Here is a 5,413-nt window from a genome sequence, read left to right as displayed (position 1 = left end):
GAAGGAGACCGCCCGCCTTAGACCGACGCGGGCTCCAAAGCCCGGGCCGAGCGAGCGGCACCACCTCCCCACCCGGGAGCGCTGAGCCAAATCGATCGGAGGAAGAGCCGGTGGGGGGCATGGGTGAGAAACCCCACCCGCTGCCATCCTTCCCCTCGGGGAGACGGGGAAGAAACATGCCCGATAGTCCTGGAGGTACCTCTCCGACACGCTACGGGCGCCCTCGAGACGGAATCCGGGTCACAGTGCGATTCTCTCATAGGTCTCCCCGGTGGCGTGGAAGCGGGAGACATCCGACGCAGAGAAACGCCAAGCCTGCTCTGAGGGGACCGAGTCAGGGGGTGCAATCCGCCCTCCTGGAGCCCTCCTCGGGACGAAGACTCCAGATCTGCCTCCCTTCTGACATCCGTCACCCTCGGAGAACCAGAACACGCTTGGGGAGGGTCCGTTCAGGCTCAGGCGACCCGGGAAACGCGTCTCTGACTTGGGGCAGACGACCGGCAAGAGTCCCCCTGGAGCCGCGGAAGCCTGGTGTCGACGCGAGGGCGGACTTCCATGCAAACAGGGGGGTACTCGCCAAACCGCCTACCCGACTTGAGGAACCACGAAAACATCGGAAATCAGTCGGGCCCGAGAGGTACCCCTCTCTCCTATATCCTGCAGCTGGTGTGCAAAAGTGGGTATTTGCATGGCGAAACACCGACCCCCACTTTAAGGGAGCGAAGCCGAAAAGTGTCCGACTTCCTGGAGCTGTGCGGCGGATCCGGCGGCCAGAAATTCCTCATTCCGGTTCTATTTTTTTTTTTTTCGATTTTGCGAAATTTGGCGGCCAGGCGGCGTAGCTGGGGCCTGGACTAGCCCGAAACACCTGGAGCCGGCGAGCGGAACGAATTTCCCAACGTTCTGCGGCTCCCGGAAGCCAAAAACGCATCGCCGAAAAATTTCAAAGTCCCAAGGACTCGTTCTTGAAAATCGATCCGGGGGCCATGGAAGTGTCCTCGGTACAGCTTCAGAGCTTTCCCCCCGCCTGGAAGTCTGAAAGTTCTATGTTTGTTCTAAGTGGAAAATCGCGTTTTTTTCAGTGTTCCACCCATCAGACCCAAACTTTGCCCACGCTTAGGTCTCTGTCTCGGGGTGCTTTACAACATATTGACGCCCCTTTAGGGTGGAAGTAGGGGAAAGGGGTCATTTTTTTCACAAAATCGGAAATTTCTCAAAATATTTCTAAGTGTCAAGGACACTTTTGGAAAATCTTCCCCAGGCTCCTGGAAGCCTCCTCGGTACGCCTCCTGCGGTTTCTCCCTGCCTGGAAGTCTGACACTTGTCTGAAATTTTTAGAGTATGAAAATGCGGTTTTTCACCCAAAATTCGACTTTGCGCCCATGACCCGCAAACTTCACCCACAGTTAGGTCACTGCCTTGGGGTACCTCACATCATATTGACGCCCCCCTGGCGTGGAAGTAGGGGAAACGTGTCAATTTTCACAAAATCGTGATTTTCTGAAAATATTTCTAAGTGTCAAGGACACTTTTGGAAAATCTTCCCCAGGCTCCTGGAAGCCTCCTCGGTACGCCTCCTGCGGTTTCTCCCTGCCTGGAAGTCTGACACTTGTCTGAAATTTTTAGAGTATGAAAACGCGGTTTTTCACCCAAAATTCGACTTTGCGCCCGTGACTCGCAAACTTCACCCACAGTTAGGTCACTGCCTTGGGGTACCTCACATCATATTGACTCCCCCCTGGCGTGGAAGTAGGGGAAACGTGTCACTTTTCACAAAATCGTGATTTTCTGAAAATATTTCTAAGTGTCAAGGACTCTTTTGGATAATCTTCCCCAGGCTCCTGGAAGCCTCCTCGGTACGCCTCCTGCGGTTTCTCCCTGCCTGGAAGTCTGACACTTGTCTGAAATTTTTAGAGTATGAAAATGCGGTTTTTCACCCAAAATTCGACTTTGCGCCCATGACCCGCAAACTTCACCCACAGTTAGGTCACTGCCTTGGGGTACCTCACATCATATTGACGCCCCCCTGGCGTGGAAGTAGGGGAAACGTGTCAATTTTCACAAAATCGTGATTTTCTCAAAATATTTCTAAGTGTCAAGGACACTTTTGGAAAATCTTCCCCAGGCTCCTGGAAGCCTCCTCGGTACGCCTCCTGCGGTTTCCCCCTGCCTGGAAGTCTGACACTTGTCTGAAATTTTTAGAGTATGAAAATGCGGTTTTTCACCCAAAATTCGACTTTGCGCCCATGACTCGCAAACTTCACCCACATTTAGGCGACTGTCCTGGGGTACCTCACAACATATTGACGCCCCCCCTGGCGTGGAAGTAGGGGAAACGTGTCAATTTTCACAAAATCGTGATTTTCTGAAAATATTTCTAAGTGTCAAGGACACTTTTGGAAAATCTTCCCCAGGCTCCTGGAAGCCTCCTCGGTACGCCTCCTGCGGTTTCTCCCTGCCTGGAAGTCTGACACTTGTCTGAAATTTTTAGAGTATGAAAATGCGGTTTTTCACCCAAAATTCGACTTTGCGCCCATGACTCGCAAACTTCACCCACATTTAGGCGACTGTCCTGGGGTACCTCACAACATATTGACGCCCCCCTGGCGTGGAAGTAGGGGAAACGTGACAATTTTCACAAAATCGTGATTTTCTGAAAATATTTCTAAGTGTCAAGGACTCTTTTGGATAATCTTCCCCAGGCTCCTGGAAGCCTCCTCGGTACGCCTCCTGCGGTTTCTCCCTGCCTGGAAGTCTGACACTTGTCTGAAATTTTTAGAGTATGAAAACGCGGTTTTTCACCCAAAATTCGACTTTGCGCCCGTGACTCGCAAACTTCACCCACATTTAGGCGACTGTCCTGGGGTACCTCACAACATATTGACGCCCCCCTGGCGTGGAAGTAGGGGAAACGTGACAATTTTCACAAAATCGTGATTTTCTGAAAATATTTCTAAGTGTCAAGGACTCTTTTGGATAATCTTCCCCAGGCTCCTGGAAGCCTCCTCGGTACGCCTCCTGCGGTTTCTCCCTGCCTGGAAGTCTGACACCTGTCTGAAATTTTTAGAGTATGAAAATGCGGTTTTTCACCCAAAATTCGACTTTGCGCCCATGACCCGCAAACTTCACCCACAGTTAGGTCACTGCCTTGGGGTACCTCACATCATATTGACGCCCCCTGGCGTGGAAGTAGGGGAAACGTGACAATTTTCACAAAATCGTGATTTTCTGAAAATATTTCTAAGTGTCAAGGACACTTTTGGATAATCTTCCCCAGGCTCCTGGAAGCCTCCTCGGTACGCCTCCTGCGGTTTCCCCCTGCCTGGAAGTCTGACACTTGTCTGAAATTTTTAGAGTATGAAAATGCGGTTTTTCACCCAAAATTCGACTTTGCGCCCATGACTCGCAAACTTCACCCACATTTAGGCGACTGTCCTGGGGTACCTCACAACATATTGACGCCCCCCCTGGCGTGGAAGTAGGGGAAACGTGTCAATTTTCACAAAATCGTGATTTTCTGAAAATATTTCTAAGTGTCAAGGACACTTTTGGAAAATCTTCCCCAGGCTCCTGGAAGCCTCCTCGGTACGCCTCCTGCGGTTTCTCCCTGCCTGGAAGTCTGACACTTGTCTGAAATTTTTAGAGTATGAAAATGCGGTTTTTCACCCAAAATTCGACTTTGCGCCCATGACTCGCAAACTTCACCCACATTTAGGCGACTGTCCTGGGGTACCTCACAACATATTGACGCCCCCCTGGCGTGGAAGTAGGGGAAACGTGACAATTTTCACAAAATCGTGATTTTCTGAAAATATTTCTAAGTGTCAAGGACTCTTTTGGATAATCTTCCCCAGGCTCCTGGAAGCCTCCTCGGTACGCCTCCTGCGGTTTCTCCCTGCCTGGAAGTCTGACACTTGTCTGAAATTTTTAGAGTATGAAAACGCGGTTTTTCACCCAAAATTCGACTTTGCGCCCGTGACTCGCAAACTTCACCCACATTTAGGCGACTGTCCTGGGGTACCTCACAACATATTGACGCCCCCCTGGCGTGGAAGTAGGGGAAACGTGTCAATTTTCACAAAATCGTGATTTTCTCAAAATATTTCTAAGTGTCAAGGACACTTTTGGATAATCTTCCCCAGGCTCCTGGAAGCCTCCTCGGTACGCCTCCTGCGGTTTCTCCCTGCCTGGAAGTCTGACACTTGTCTGAAATTTTTAGAGTATGAAAATGCGGTTTTTCACCCAAAATTCGACTTTGCGCCCATGACCCGCAAACTTCACCCACAGTTAGGTCACTGCCTTGGGGTACCTCACATCATATTGACGCCCCCCCTGGCGTGGAAGTAGGGGAAACGTGTCAATTTTCACAAAATCGTGATTTTCTCAAAATATTTCTAAGTGTCAAGGACACTTTTGGAAAATCTTCCCCAGGCTCCTGGAAGCCTCCTCGGTACGCCTCCGGCGGTTTCTCCCTGCCTGGAAGTCTGACACTTGTCTGAAATTTTTAGAGTATGAAAATGCGGTTTTTCACCCAAAATTCGACTTTGCGCCCGTGACTCGCAAACTTCACCCACATTTGGGCGACTGTCCTGGGGTACCTCACAACATATTGACGCCCCCCTGGCGTGGAAGTAGGGGAAACGTGTCAATTTTCACAAAATCGTGATTTTCTCAAAATATTTCTAAGTGTCAAGGACACTTTTGGAAAATCTTCCCCAGGCTCCTGGAAGCCTCCTCGGTACGCCTCCTGCGGTTTCTCCCTGCCTGGAAGTCTGACACTTGTCTGAAATTTTTAGAGTATGAAAATGCGGTTTTTCACCCAAAATTCGACTTTGCGCCCATGACTCGCAAACTTCACCCACAGTTAGGTCACTGCCTTGGGGTACCTCACATCATATTGACGCCCCCCTGGCGTGGAAGTAGGGGAAACGTGTCAATTTTCACAAAATCGTGATTTTCTCAAAATATTTCTAAGTGTCAAGGACACTTTTGGAAAATCTTCCCCAGGCTCCTGGAAGCCTCCTCGGTACGCCTCCTGCGGTTTCCCCCTGCCTGGAAGTCTGACACTTGTCTGAAATTTTTAGAGTATGAAAATGCGGTTTTTCACCCAAAATTCGACTTTGCGCCCATGACTCGCAAACTTCACCCACATTTAGGCGACTGTCCTGGGGTACCTCACAACATATTGACGCCCCCCCTGGCGTGGAAGTAGGGGAAACGTGTCAATTTTCACAAAATCGTGATTTTCTGAAAATATTTCTAAGTGTCAAGGACACTTTTGGAAAATCTTCCCCAGGCTCCTGGAAGCCTCCTCGGTACGCCTCCTGCGGTTTCTCCCTGCCTGGAAGTCTGACACTTGTCTGAAATTTTTAGAGTATGAAAATGCGGTTTTTCACCCAAAATTCGACTTTGC

Source organism: Ranitomeya imitator, unplaced genomic scaffold, assembly GCF_032444005.1.
Source record: "Ranitomeya imitator isolate aRanImi1 unplaced genomic scaffold, aRanImi1.pri SCAFFOLD_544, whole genome shotgun sequence".
Classification (NCBI taxonomy): domain Eukaryota; kingdom Metazoa; phylum Chordata; class Amphibia; order Anura; family Dendrobatidae; genus Ranitomeya; species Ranitomeya imitator.
This window is presented reverse-complemented; position numbering follows the sequence as displayed.